General features: G+C 35.0%; 1 pseudogene; it reads left to right on the top strand.

Moving 5' to 3' along the window:
- The first annotated feature begins 1,450 nt into the window (after positions 1 to 1,450).
- Positions 1,451 to 13,249, top strand: LOC134379105 (zinc finger CCCH domain-containing protein 14-like; annotated as a pseudogene).
- Positions 13,250 to 16,288: the final 3,039 nt, after the last annotated feature.

Genomic DNA, 16,288 nt, shown 5'->3' with positions numbered 1-16,288 from the left:
AAAGAAATAGTAAGAAGGAATTAGTAAGAAATGAGATTAGACATTTAATGTAGTTGTAGTGGTGTATTAACTTGTATAGGGCCCAATGGACCATTGCTTGTACTTTAAAAAAATTTTTTTTTGAAATTGGGAGCTAATAGATGATTTTAAGAAGAGTTGTATAATGACCTGATTTATGTTTTAATTGAGACATTCTGCTTCTGTTTGAGAATAGGTTGTAGAGTGACAAGAAAGCAGGATGCTACTATAATCCAGGCAAGAGTTGGTGAGCTGAACCAGGATGGAAGGAAGTGGTGAAATTTGAAAATTAGAGCTTCCATTGGATGTGAGCTAAGGCCTACAATAAACTCTCCCCTCAGAAACTGAGTCTGGATCACCAATCTGGACTCTCAACTCTTTATGATGAATTGGCCTTAGGGATTCTTATCCTTCCTGTCCTGCTATGAAATTCAGCTTCAGGTGAATCCGTGTTTCCCAATGCATTAGACATATTTAATGTGTACATTTCAAGGGTAATTTTTATTGGTATCTCTACCTTTTTATCTTACCCTAGCAAGATCCAAAGTTCTTGCTACATGACACAATTAATTTAGCATTTTAGAAGCAAGAAAAATGAGAATTAAAATTTAAAAGTTTCAATATTGCCATAAAACGTACCTTCCCTGCCTATCATGACTTCAGCACTTTCCTCCCTGCCTTTTTATCTCATATAGTACTGAAAGATGACTGTCCATGTTTAATGAACAGTTACACTTCTATTAATCTCACTTCTTCTCTATTCTAAGGCAGATATACTTGATCCTCCCTCTAGCTGATCAAGTTCTATACCCTGACTGGATTATTTAAGTAAATTCACATGCCAAGCTCACAAATTTACTCCTCCAAGTGGGAGTTTATTTTTACTTAATGTCTCTATGCCTTAATTTCTGACTTGTATAATACCTACTAGATAAGATTACTATTATGACTAAATGAGATTACATTTCATTTCAAAGCATGTCTAGCATAAAAATACTCAAAATATTAGTTATAACAATTGTTTTCAGGAATGCTTTCAACTCCTACTTATCAGGTAATAGAAGATACTCTTTTGTTTGAACATAAGGACTGATTTAGATTATACATTATTGCACATGTGCTGCAATAAACCTATACTTTATTAGAACCAGAAAAGCACAATTTTTGAAAGGCAAATAACAATGTTGCCAGGTTAAATTTTTATAACCAGCTTGAGTTGTCCATCTCAATAGAGATAAACATGACACTTTTGCATTTATTCTAATCAATGTTTTACAATGAACCATATACAATTATCTTTCACATTCACTTAAAGTCCTTTTGAGTGACTTCCATAACTTCCTGATTGGTCTAGTTTAAATTTATTATTTTATACTTGATTCAAATCTTTGCTCTCCTCTACTGGCAAAATGTGTAGCTTGGAAGAGACAGAATGGGAAGAGGACAGTGTTCTGCTTTTCCACTCCTCTTTCACCTCCTCCTGCTGGAGGTGGCCCTACAGGTTAGGCGTAGGAAAGAGAACAAGGAGTTAGGGTACATCTTGGCAAACTGTCATACCAGTGGTGGGGCAGGATCCCTGCATGACTCCAGCTTGGCCCTGTTTCATCACATTGTAGTGGTCTCTATTGATGTGATGATCTCTGTGAAAGCATGTGTTGGAGTACTTCTCAACTGCACATCCATCCATCCATTAATAAAGTCTCTATCTGCAGAGCTGCAGGAGCCACAGTGGAGGTGGCAGAGTTGGGGCGGCTGGGTGGGAGCCCAAGGCAGGTTCCAGGTAAAGGAAGCTGCAGGTGTGGACCCTGACCCTTGCCATTTCTAGTATTTAAACCTGGAGATAGAGACAGAGATTGAGAGAGAGAGAGGGGGAGAGAGAAAGAGAAAGATAAAGAGAGAGATTCCACAGTTTCTACAAGTTCACAGGAACAGAAAACCGCCAATGTTAGACATATTGTGATGATGGAGCTGCAGCCCTACTAACGTCAACAGTGAAACCTCAGGGAGACAGCAGCCTCTAAAGATGTGACCGGTATTAAGCTAAAACCAGATGATTTCATTGATAAAGACCTCAATTTTATGCAGGGGCTCCTTTATCTCAGAAGAAAACTTACAGTGACACTTACTTCTGGTTCTTCTTACCCTTCTATTGAAATTTATCAAGCATCTGCAAGTCAAAATGCAGATAGTGTGCTCATTTAAACAGGTTCAACAGGAGCAAAACAATATTTATGCTGCCAAGTGATTCAATAAAGTAGAACATTTTGGTGAACCAGAAGTGCTTAACAGCTTAGAAGAGACTTATAGTACTTTCTTCAGAATCAACTCAGAAAAAAATGCGTATTGCGGGAGAAACATTTGGTAAGATCAGTTCTTTAAAAATCAATTATGAAGGAGAAGAGGAGGAGGAGGATTGTGGCTCCTGAACAGGAAGCACCTCCAGCAGCACGTCAGTGTTAGCAAAACCTGAAAGGAGATGTGCTCTTCCACCTTCCAAACAAGCTAGTGAGAATCTAATGTTGAACGCTTTATCTGAAGCTGAAGAATCTGTAAAAAAAAAAAAAGAATCAACTATGCAATAGTCCTGCAGAAACAGACGCTTTGAGTTGCTCCCAGAACTTGAACTTCTTAAGAAGAATTTTTAGCAGAGGTGGTACAGGGCCAAAGCAGGCGCCCAGAATAAGTCTCCCCATTAAAGAAGAGAAAACAAAAGGTGATAATACAGAAAGAAAAAAAAAAAAAAGATCAAGGAACTCAACAGAAGCAGTTATTGTCATGACTACAAATTGACCCAATAATGCAGAAACTCTGCAGATCAGTCGATTCCTATGCCATGGAATCCATGGTCTATGCAGACACGAGATCATTTATTCTGAGAAGTAATAGGTGGCACCAAAGCAAGAGTTGGCAATGTTGATTTCAGATACCCTTTGAGTACTTTCAGGACAACTTATGCAGAAACAAGATCTTTACAACCAGGTAAACCTGAAAGTCCCAAGTTTATAGTGATGCTGGGTAGTGTCCCCAGCCCCCCAAGATACTTGTCAGATCGAGAGGAGAGCGTGTGCTTTGAAGAAATAAAATCTGTAAACCTAACCCCAGCCTCAAACAAGGGGCTTACCTCCTCTGTCCACAGTAATCACTATTGATGAGCAGGTGGCTTGATGCCTCAAATGGTAGCTTTTTCAATGCTGACATGAGTGAACTGAGTGTGGCACAGAAACCAGAAAAGCTTTTGGAACCCAGCAGTTACAACACCAGCATTACCTTCCCGCAGTCAGCTCTGCCGTCACTTCCCAGCTTGTAAGTAAATGAAATGTCCCTTGTATTATACAAAGCACTGTAGACATAACACAATGTACAAGGCCAGGCTGCAAGTTTGACCTTCCCACCATTACTGTACTGCCGTGACATACCTTGAAATAGGTCTGACCTCAAGCCAGTGAATCAGTCCTACCAGGCAGAAGATCATGCAGTTTGCAAGTTTCCATATAGTGATGAAAGATATTCCACATAATTTGTCAAATGTCTGAAACTTGGAATATATTGCTTTTATAATATGAAGTAAATCGCCCATGTGAAGTGTCATTCAAGTCTGTAAGTTTATTAAGTGGTTTTAACATTGAGTGTTTTTGTTGCTGTTTGCCTTGTTTTTAGTACGAACAGACAATGTAAGGAAAAGGTAAGTTCTGCTCAAACATTTGAGGTGTGTTTGTACATGCTGTTTTAAGTGTCATCATTTACAATATGATATCATTGTTAGGAATGATACTACAGTTCAGGGATACATCATCACTGTGTGTATAGAGAGAGGTAGTGAGACAAATGTTATTCTAAAAGCTAAATTGCTGCTTTCACTTTTCTCAGATTATATAATATTCATAATTCACCGTGTAAACCGGCATGGCCGACAGTGCTGAGGGGGCTTAAAATAATCGTTCAATTCTGCTTTTTAAAAATTTTAAATGAATTTACTTCAAAAAGCATGATAACACAGGCCTCCTGAGTGGAGAGACACTTTGGTTAAATGGTTTCCAAGTTCCCCACCTTCCGCAAAAGGACAGGTGAGGTAGGTAATGGAATGTACAAAAAATATTAACAATTCTTTAAAAATGCTTGCATTTGCAATTAACATGTGTTTTAAAAGTCATTTGGGGGAAACTACATTTTCACAAAAGTTTCTACAAGTATATAATAAGGTATCAGAAAACAAACTATAAACTCATAAGATTATAAATACACATATATATATTCTCATATTCTGAAATATAACATTCTCAAAACAATCCCACAAAAATATACTTAGTTACTACTGAAGATAATTTTTGAAATGTAAAACTTAGACTTAAATAGTAAATTTTAAGTGACAGAACTATATAGAGATCAGATGGGTAAACTCCAAAATGGAGCAAAAATTTTGGTCTACTGTATTAATTGCAGCGTTTTGTGTGTGTGGTTTTTGAAATTGTTGAGGCAACAATGTCAAATGTCTTAGAATTAAATAACAAATGGATCACTGATTTCAAACACTAGAGATATAATAGTGTTTTTAAAAATTAAAACTTCAAAGGTTGTTAGAAAGAAGTGAATTAATGCAAAAAGCATGATAAAGGCTCAAACATCCTCAGAACCAAATCAAGCAAACTCTATAAAAAAATAAAAATGAATAATGTCTCTCTCATAGGGGATATCTACATCTTGTATTGGTCTCATATCTCTACTTCTGTCTCCTGCTGAGGTAAAACCTGGGTTGAACTACTGGCTCCTTGGACAGGTCTGTTTTCTGCTGCTTCTTCCTCTTATCATCTTCTATTCCCTTTGAGATCCTTCTTTTGTATTTAGACTCTTTATATTCTAATCTCTTCTCACCCTGCTGGGTATGTGTCACTCCAACATTCATGGCTTTGGAGATTCTGCATTTCAATCAGATACATCACAAGTGATTCCCTTGGAAACTTTCCATATGTCCCTTGTCTCATATCCTTCATTTTTTTATTTTTGGTTTTGAGCAAAGGAAAAAGCTCTTACTATAAATTCTTTTCTTCCTTTAAAATGAATGGTTTTCTACTCTATTGCCACCTGCTCTCCTTTCCCCACTTTTATTTAAGAACGGAAATACAGAGGGTTGCAGTGGTGTCTGGGGGATGCAGAACTGGTTCTGAAATCTCATAGTAAGCCTTGAAGGAGGTTCCAGTATCATCTGTTATGTCTCTTTAAAATTAGTATGAATTTAACATGGTAACAAAGTTCACTCAGCTTGTCAAATTTATAACTTTTTTAGTTTTGTATAGATCTATATAAAATTGTAAGTATTATATTTGCTTTTGTCACTAAAAACAAGTAAAACTTTTTAAGGAGGACTAATTGTTTAATAAAAACAATTAAGTTTACTAGGATTTCAGCTAACTTGCAGAGCCATAATATAAAGGTTTCTACAAAAAAAAAAAAAAAAAAAGTAAACAAAACACTGCATGGAAGTTAGAGGTGTATTTTGGGTTAGTTCACTAACAGCATTTGACAAGAAAAAGTTGAATATCCAGAAGCATTCTTGTTTGTGTCAGATTGGCATGTATCAGGCAATGTCAAGCAGTAATGAGCAGGTTTCAAAGCAATATAAAAATAATGCATGTTTACTGTCACTGAACAGGTTTTTTGGGTTTCCTTTATCATTTTGCAATTAAGAAAAATATGATTCTGGAACAGAATAAAGCTCAGTGAAAACACAAAGTGTTAGAATTGCAATTAATAATTTGAAAACTCACTCTACATTTAATCAATAAGGTTAAATAATCACCAATAGTATGTGAAGAACTCTGGGATAAAAGTGGTGGACTTTAGTGTTAGAACTGGGATTCAATCACAACTCTGTCAGTTACTCTCTGGTTTACAGATTCAAGGACATTCCATGGCCCATTCTTCTTTCTGTAACAATGAGAAAATAATATGTACCTTGCAAAAATATTGTAAAAATTACAGGTAAGAAATTAAGTAAGAAAAATGGAAGTTTCTAGCAATTCTTAGTATTGTTATCATTGGAAGGTTAGATTAATAACAGAAAAGAGAACCATTCATGGGAAGAGCTGGAAGACATCTACTAACAACCAAGAATAAAGGTATAGGCAGAGACAGGATGCCAAATGAGGGCATTCTGGGCATTTGATCCAGCTTCAATTCATATTAGTCTCACTGATCTAGTTTGACCAAGATATGTTTTTACTAGTGTGAGTTCCCATTCTAGCCTAAAAACTAGAGGGTGTTTTTGTTATTTCACAAAGTACAACATTTGCACTATCAGATTATCAGGAGCACTTTCATTTTTGCAGACTACTTTTATAGATACCACTATTCTTTAACAATTTTAACCACTTTGTTGAGGCAGTCTGAATGACAGGGACTTGAAAATAGTAGTGACAAATACATCATCTGAGAACACAGCTGTTAGTTTCATCCCCAACTTTGCAAATAGTTGAATGTGGTTCTTTCTTAGACAAAGGTTAAATGCAGACCATCTTCTTGAGTGAAATCAGGGAGAATACTGATGCTATTCAAGAATTTTATCAACCACTAGTCTCTCACCCTCTTGGTGGGTTTAAATGAAATAAATGCATCATAGAGTGAAATTATTTGGACAGATGTCAGAGTTAACTTAAAGAAAAATCCCCAGCTCACTGTGAAGGACTCCTCAGTTACCAAAGGAGTGCACAGGAGGTGTGCAGACAAATCCTATTACTGGGTAATGGGATTTATTCGCGTGTCCAGACACCAGTTTGAAAATGTGATTCTGCTCAAGACATAAGCAGAAGAGTTCTTAAAGGGGACGAAATTTTGTCTTCAGGGAAGATGGAATATATTTCACTAAAATCAATCTGATTCTCTCTTTAATAAATTGCTTGAAGGAAAAGAAAGTCTTTGCTGACACAGAAAATGCTGAAGCCTCCCGAATTTAGTCCTTTGAAGTACAGTCTACAGCAGGGAGTAGGCAAGAGAATAACAGAATCTTGTGAGAGGTAGGCTTCAAAACACAAGTAATTTCTGGCAAAGCAGCATTCCTTATTCTTCCTAAGTAAGGCCTAGAATATTTTAATGCATTGCTTATTTTGTGCTACGTAGATAGTGCAATATTTACAAGATGCAAGGCTGGAATCTATTCACCCCAGAAAAAAATTAGTCACAGGACTAAGCATTAATATATTTTTCTCATTGCTCAACTGTTGATCAATAATTGTTTATCTAAAAGTTTTATTAGCTAGAGTTATACTGTCTTAGACCACGGGTTGTTGAACTTCATCTGTGAAGAGCCAGATAGTAAATATTTTAGGCTTTGATGGCCATGTGATCTCTATTAAAACTGCTCTCCTCTGCCGTTGTAGCATAAAAGTACCATAAACAATTCGTGAATGAATGGTCGTGACTGGATTTGGCCATAAGATTGTAGTTTGCTGATACCTGACTCTAGGCAATCAGGATCTTTAACCATACAGTCTTAGCATCTATTACAATTTCTGGCATGTGATATAGATTAATAAATAAATACAACATTGAAAAGCAACTTATGTCACTGGTAGTTCATCCTCTGTCTACACTGCTTCACCTTTGATATGATTTCAGTTGATTAATTCTGAGACAACTTGAACATTTCAAAAAACTGACCCCAAAATACATAATCGACACATAATTTTTGTAATATCACTACTAAAAAAGTCATAACCTGAATCTAATCATAAAGCAATATTAGAATATCCCAAAGTATGGGACCTTCTCAAAAACATCAAGGTCAAGAAAGGCAAAGGAAGGCTGACATAATGTTCCAAAATAATGGCAAATACAGTAACATGACAAATAAATACAATGAATAGCCCTGGAGTAGATCTGAGATGAAAAAGAGAAGCTATAGTAGGCATTTATTAGACAAGAGACAAAATTGAAATATAAAATGTGGATTTAATAATAATGTTGAAACAAAGTTAAACTCCCTTAATGGAGCTGTGAAAATGAATGACCTTGTTCTTAGGTTGTTGCTTTGTGTTGCTTTGTCCCCCATGGATTTGTTACCCGACTTCCCCTGGGTGACAGAGACACAAAGGATTACTCAAAGCCCATCTCTTCTGAGCAGTGAGAGACCCCGAAGTGGTTGACTTCCCTTGGGAATGCTCAAGCGAGAGGCAACCCTTCCTTGGAAAATTAACCCCGAATTGGGGTTCTCTTCCTGCATTTATTTTCCAGACCAGGAAGTTACAGGAAGAGACATAGGTGGGGTTATAGTTTAACAATATAGGCTGGTAACTTTCAGCAAAACAAGCCAGATGACATTCCAGTAATGCTATCAACAAAAGCGTGATCTTAGCAAACATTCCTTCTCCCTCTAGCAGTTTTCCAGCAACTTAGATATCAACAGTAACTAATCTGTCTCTGAGCCAGCAACCTTGCTGTGCCACAATTCTTACCTTGCAACAGAAACTTTATAGCCTGAGGAAAATTTCCAGTCCTTTGCAAGGTCAATTTTTGAAACGGCAAGGCTTTGGAAAACCAGGCCCTATGAGGTACATTTGCTTTATAGTATATTCCACATTAGGTAATACACTTTGAAGTATTTAGTTATGGAGATCGAAATAGTGTTGTCTCCATCTTACTTTCAAATGGTTTGGATGGAATAATATACACACATATTCATTGATAGAAAATGATAAAACAAATTGACAAATCGGGCTAAATGATACACAAGAGTTTCCTACAAAAAAATGTATTTTAAAAGTACCATTGTCTGCTTTCTTTTTCTCTCCAACTTTTGATACACATAAAATAAGAAACATTGATACTTAGACAGATGAGTTTTAGCTGGAGCTAGTATCTTCTGCTTTAAGCAGATGAATAGATAAAATAGTAGCCACTTGGTAAGGTAAATGAATGTAGTCAATATCTGCAGGGATTTCTAAAAGTAACATGTTTGCAAATTTTTCTGCTAGTCAAATCATCCTTAAAGAAATTCCAGTAATGAAACTATTGTAACTTTTAAGCCTTGAAAGATTCAACCAAGGAAATTCTAAGTAATTCTCAAAGTATCTGATCAGCAGGAAGTACTTAAAATACTTTCTTCAGCTGTTTTTTAATTAGATTATGTTTTGCCTGTAAACCAGATTAACAAGAACAAGAACACACTGTGTTTGAGCTGAGTGCTGAGTAAGAGGACAACAAAATAATTTAGTGAACCCAGAAAACAAGTTTTCAAATTGAGACTGAATAGAAGGAGTTTCGAGCAGATGGAGGCTGAAAGAATGAAGCAAACAATAGGGCATTAAAAATTCCTGAGGGGTCCAGGTAGAAGTTGGTTAAAAAGAGAAATGCTTTTCTGCATGGATAACCTGCTGGGTTAGAAGAATATCCCTTCCTATGCAATTTTAGAACAGATTTGGGTTCATTCTAAATGAGCTTTGCTTTTAGGGAGTTTTACTTTGCCTGTTTATTTTCAGTGTTTTTAAGTTATTATAGTACAGTAGGAGAAAATGAATAGTCTGAATTTCTTTATGTTGTTTTATATTAAGCTCTTTTAACTTAGAATACTGAACAAATATGAAAAATCTTGAATTATTTAAGCTACTTCTGTTTGTAAGATTAAACATGAGTCTGGACCAATCACTGAAATCATGGGCACCATGTCTAACTCTTTGTAAAATAGGGAAAATGAAATGAATGTTGAAGAACAACACCAGGCTTAACTGAAAAATATCCATTATGTTATCTGAAAGAAGTAACATGTAAAAAAAAATTTTAAAACATACTCATTATTATTATTTCTATTTTTTTAACCACAGGCTGACCTGAGACTTAAGGTTCATCATATAATGACATTTCAGCAAACCTGAACTCCAACAGATTCCTCTAGTTATATTTTAAAGGAGTCAATACATTCTATTTTTATAAAGATATACCTGAAAGCAACAAATGACCAAGTTGTAAGATTAGCTTTATAGATAAAGCAATTCCAAAGTGACTGGTAAAACAATTCCTTGAAAATTAAAGTATCCTCAAATTGTGATTTTCCAGAAATTGTGTTGATATATTTACTGTTGTGCAGCAATATCAACTATTTTGATCTGAAATTGGCCAGCTGACCTCAATAAATTGCCATTTATCTTACTCCAGGCCTTGCAACATTTTTTCCTCTACAAACTCTTTTCAAATTATAGATATTGTTATCACAGTGAAAGGTCATTTTAAATCTGTTTTGTTGGTTCAAATAATGCTTAAAATCAATAGTATTTCCTTCATATCTCCACACTGTACTTGATTTAATGGGCAAAGTGGCCGCATTCTACAGCACACAAAATTTTTGCCGCTGAAAGTCACCTTTATCGAAAGAAATAGCATTAGGGCCTTATTTATTTTTGTTTTGAAGCTTTAGTTTGATTGACTTATATCAATACCAATTTCTGACTTATTTTTCTTGAATATAAAATATACTAATATAGTTATGGATTAAAATTTGATATAAAGAATTTTTTACAGATCTTATTGAGTCCTTGAAGCAGCATTTTTTTTTTTTTTTTAAACAAAGGCAAGTAGTTTAGGGAAATAGGAAATAGTCCTCTATTAAATGCCAATTACAGGTATATTTTTACATCCACATATATATACACACACAGTATGTAGAACTGTTTGTAGGGAGCCCTAATTTCAATGATTCCTGCTCTTTCTTCAGCTCCAAAGGGATTTTGATCCTTCCTACGTGAAACGTGCAATTTACAACACCCTTGGTTTAAACCTCTGGTTTGTCATTCTCTACCAGGTATAGAATAGCAACGGTTATTCTCCCTTAATGTATTGTGTACCAAATTATTTGTTTTAAATTACATACAATCTTGGCCCAATTAACAATGTTTTGATCAGTGATAGACTTGCATATACTACAGTGGTCTTAATAGATTACAATGGAGCTGGAGGTATAAGTTTGCATAAATACACTCTATGATGTTCTCACAATAACTAAATCCCATAACAACACATTTTTTAAAACGTACCCCAGTCCTTAAGTGACAAATAACTGTATAAGTTTTCTCTTGGATCAGAAAGACATAAACATAGACTGACATTTCATGATTACAATTGTGTCTATGGATTAGTACTAAAGAACCAATGTACATATTTTTTTCTTTTTTGATTACTTAATCACAGCTACTTCTTATCACAAAAACACTGAACAGATTTTAACTGTCATGCTAATTTGAGTTGAATTTATTTTTTAAAATCTTGGATTTTTAGTGAAATAAAATTTAATGATTATCTGACTTTATAACTTTTTCTTTTATAGCATAACATTTCATTTTTGTATAATAAACACCAATATTTATACAGGTATATTTTTACACACACAACTTTGTGTCAATATTATATAGTATTAGTATTATAATAATTTTTCTCATTTGTATCACATTCTATTCAGAATAAAATTCTACTCTTTAAATTTGTATATATGCATATTCTTCTACATTCCACTGTGCTAATTACTTTGGTGAATTTTGTGTATTTTTTTTTGTATCAGAGGAGATGATTCAACTCTCTCATTGTCAGCCAGGTAGCTGGGGTGGCCCTACACAGAGGAGATGATTCAATTCTCCCAGTGTCGATCAGGTAGCTGGGGTGGCCTGGCATTGTGTCTATGCAGGTAAGCCTTTGGGGGCAGGTTGAAATTTCCAAAGTCACCACTATTTTAATGTCCAGAGAATCCAGATCAAGGGACTAATGCCAGGGATTTCAACTCAATGCATAATTCTTTAAGACCAAAAATCTGTATCATCTTCGGTCATTGATAGTAGTCACCCAAAAGAAGCAGCCAAAAATAAATAAAAATAACATTCAATGTGAGATCAACTGTAAAGTGTATAATTAGGATCAATTTCTTAATTTACTTGTTACCATTTATGAAAAAAAAAATTAAGTGGAAGAATATTCTTTAATGTCATTTATATTCCTTGGTGTTGTACAGTGCTTAGCTTTCACTTTAAAATTTAAACATAAGAGTATTCTTACACACACCATAATATTGTTGGCATGTGGAAATTAGGTCATTGTGAAACCCTATTGAAGTGCATAAGGACTTGCATATTTGCACATAAATTTGCTGACAAGATTCATACTTTTGCCTAATTATCACTGCTATTTTTTTAAAAAAATAATATAAAAGAGCCTTGCTAAGTTTCACTGACAATTTTTATTAAAATTGCACTATCAGAATTCAATAGTATTGCATCTTTGTTAATGTTCCAGCTGTTACCAAAGATTCATGTCACATGTTAGTAAATGTGATCTAAAACAAAAGAAATAAATTGTATTAACATTGAGCAAAAACTGTAACAAAGCATGTAAAATTTATATAAGTTTCTTATTACACCTCACATATAAAATGAGCTGGGGCTTTGCCTCTAAGTTACTGTAAATTATATCTTAATGTTAAAATAATCCAATTTATGATTTTATGTATTGTATTGATAATGAGTACACATGGAATATATAAAGGCTAGTACCATTTGGAAAAAATGCAAAATGTAAGTGCTATAAGTACAATGGCTCTTTATTTCTTAACTTAATTCTTTCTTATGAGATTAATTTCAATTACAATAGAGAAGTGTTTGGTTTATTAAGAACACACATTCTTTTCAAGGATTTTTTTTCTACTTATTTTAAGTAAAGTTCAATATATTTTAAAACATGATACATTAAAGATCTTAGTGGACCATAAACCATGTTCAAATAATTGTCTTCATCTTCTAAATTTAACTTTCAAATTTACTTATTATTTGATGCCATGTATAGAACTATAAAAGTTGTGTTTAACTGCTTTTCTGAATCTTTTTAGACATCTGTGTTTCTTTATGTTGCTATTGGGTACATTAGCTGCTGTTAAAAATATACATAGGAAACTTATCTTGCCTAGTTTTTAAATTTTGCAAAAAGAATAATTCAGGAGAAAAAAACGTGCAGCTACTGTTGATCATTTAAGCTTCTGAATGTATAATGCATATTTAGGATTAGCATAACAATATTAGCTAAGGGCAATGCAACATAGGAGTTTTCATTATAAGTCATTTATTTGAATTTAAATCAGATCACCAGTGAGGAATCTCTTGACATTACCAGTAAACTATTTCCGGACACAGAACACAAAATGAGAACTGAGTCCTTTTTCTTTGCTAGCAATCTCATTAAAACCAGCACAGATAATGCTAGTTTGCCTTGAAATCATGACTGTCACAAACTTCAGTTTTAATAAATAGTATAAATGCTATTTACTGTTTATTTTCTGTTAGAAAGATTTAAGATTAATTAATTGATTAAAAATATTTGTTGGATTCAAACCATAAATCACTTGGTTGTGTGGTAATAATAGCAAGGGCAACACAGTACCTGCCCATGAAAAGTTCTCAGTCTAGTGAGTGAGATAACATTTACCCGCCCACATGGAAATTCCATGTGTTCTATTAGAGCAGTCATATCTTGCTTTTTAGAACACAATTCAAACATGACAATATTTGACTACTTTTAATATAATAACTTGTTAAATTAGAACCAGTTAAGATGATGAGCTAAGAATAATAATAGAACCTGATAGAGGGAAAGCAGGATTAAGTCTGAAGTGTATGATCTTTTCTGGTCTTGAAGGTAGATGGTATTTGAAGAAAGGGGTCATGCCACAGGGGAAAGTAAACCTGAACATCAAAGAAAAATTACAGAAAAGAAATCAAATCAAACAAAAAATTTGCCTATTGTGTAATTTTCTGATAATTTGCCTTAAGAATGTGGCCTAGTGACTTGCCGAGATTGTGAAAATATCTACCTGATCATTTGTTTTAAACTAATCATATTTGTGTTCACTTGAGAGATGTGTGTTCTTTGTGATTGACTCCTTTTTCTAAAATATGGAGCTATCAATTTGTTTTTTTAATAAACGTTTATTGACTGTACGTATCAAACAGAATTTTTTCTAGATTTAGAAGATAAAGAGATGAAAGACATGATCCCTGTTTTCAAATATCTGGAAATTTCACAGGTAGTAACATTTCTATACTGACCTACTTCTCCTGAGTGACTTGAATACACATTTATACTACATTATGAAAGATACAACCAAATAAACAAAGTTGTGTAACAAGGCAGCAACAGAGCTACACACAAGAGGCCAGGTAATGTTTAAGGTTAGAGACAGATTAAAGAAGGTGACATTAGCAACTTAAGAAGCTCTTGATTCTCCCTCCACCCACTTATCCACTGAATGAACATGTACTCATAGATCATTTTTCTCTGACAGAAACCAGAGACCAGTTGAGAGATTTCTACCCACTGGGCAAACTGAGAAAATATCCACATCAAACAGACAGGAAAAGCTGATGCACTCTTGGGCACTGACCTCGTCTTGGGCACTGCACCATAAAATCAGGAAATGTTTTTACATTTCTCACTGTACATAGGAGGGTTTGCACCTCACATATACCATCCTCACTCTAAGGTTCTTCATGGTTTGGCTCTTAATTCACCAACTCTGGGAAAGGAGGTAATTAGCTACATACGCATCTCTCTAGACCACAGAAAAAAGAAACATTGGTTTTGTATGAATGTGCATGCACTTCCAGGGTCTCTATCCCCTGAAAGCAGCACAGAAAAGGGGCTTTAAAAATGCAGCCCCCCAGTTTCTCCCCAGAAGGGGTTTACAACACAACTTTAAGTAGTTACTTGACAGACTGGCTTCTAACAAATTTATATCAAGGAAGCCAAGGAGACAAACAGTAGTCCTCTAGCAGCCTGAACCAGAGCTTGGCACTTCCCAAGTCTTTCCTCTAGCTCACCCTATAGATAAATTCAGGCCTACCCATTCTTCTGGAAGGAATTTGTCTACACATGAGTGTCACAACATCTACAGCTCCCACCCAAGGGACTGTATCCTTGACAATCTAGCTCTGGGAATCAATAGGACTTTGCATTCATGAGTGGCTCGAGACAGAAAACAAAGAGATGAGTTTACAATAGGCTCCCTTCCAGCAGCCTTCTCCCCAGGATTAAGTGGTGCTGCCTGAATGATAATCCAGGATTTTGCCACAGATCCTGTCCCCAAGTTAGTGCAGACAGAGTGGGAGATAAACACTCATGTTCAGCTTCACCATGAAGACAGAAGGAACTGCAGCACACATATAACACCCCAACCTTTTCAGCTACATCTAGAAAGTCTGATACCTACCTTACTAGTAAAGAGAGGATATGGCACATCCTAAGCTCCAGGGGGCCAGCAAAATCAGAGGCACCAGTCCGGTCAAACAGAAAGATTTGAGAAGCACCTTAAAACCTCTGGCCAGATGGATTGGGGAGGTCCTTCTATCACACAAGATGATTCTGACAAGACAGGGTAAGGTAGTTATCTGCTATGTGGAAACCAACACAGAGATACAAGGAAAGTGAAGAAACATATTTCAAACAAATGAATAAGATAAATTTCCAGAAACTGACCCAAGTAAAGTGGAGATGTGTGACTTACCCACCAAAAAAACTCAAAATAATGGTCATAAAAATTCTCACTGAAGTCAGGAGAACAATGTGTGAACAAACTGATAATTTCAACAAAGAGGCAGAAGGTATAAACAAATAAACAACAATCAGAGCTGAAGAATACTGCATTGAACTGATAAATTCAATAGAGGGGTTTAATGGCATACTAGATCAAGCAGATCAGTGTACTCAAAGACAGGTCACTGGAAATGAAGCAATCTGAGAAGCAAAAAGGAAAATGAATAAAAAAGAGTGAGGATAGTTTGAGAGACTTATGGGACACCATCAATGTAACAATGTGTGCATTATCAGTGTATCAGAAGGAGAAAAAAGAGAGAAAAACACAAAAATCACATTCATAGAAATAGTCAATGAAAACTTTCCAAGCCTGGGGAAGGAAATAAAAATATGGATCCAGGAAGTCCAAGGGAAACCAAATAAGAAAATCCAAACAGACCCACACCAAGACACATCATAATCAAGTTGTCAAAAATTAAAGACAAAGAGAATTTTGAAAGCAGCAAGGGAAAAGCTAATTGTTATATACAAGGAAATTTTCATAAGATTATTAGCAAAATTTTTAGCAGAAACCTTGCAGGCAAGAAGTGAGTGGGATTGTATATTCAGAATCCTGAAAGAAAAATAAATTGCCAACCAAGAGTACCATTCCCACCAATCCTGTTTTAAAAAATTGAAGGGGTAATATAGACTTTCTTAAACAAACAAACAAAAAATTTGAGAG

Source organism: Cynocephalus volans, chromosome 5, assembly GCF_027409185.1.
Source record: "Cynocephalus volans isolate mCynVol1 chromosome 5, mCynVol1.pri, whole genome shotgun sequence".
NCBI lineage: Eukaryota > Metazoa > Chordata > Mammalia > Dermoptera > Cynocephalidae > Cynocephalus > Cynocephalus volans.
Note: the sequence above shows the minus strand (reverse complement) of the source record. Positions and strands in the feature narration are given on the sequence as shown.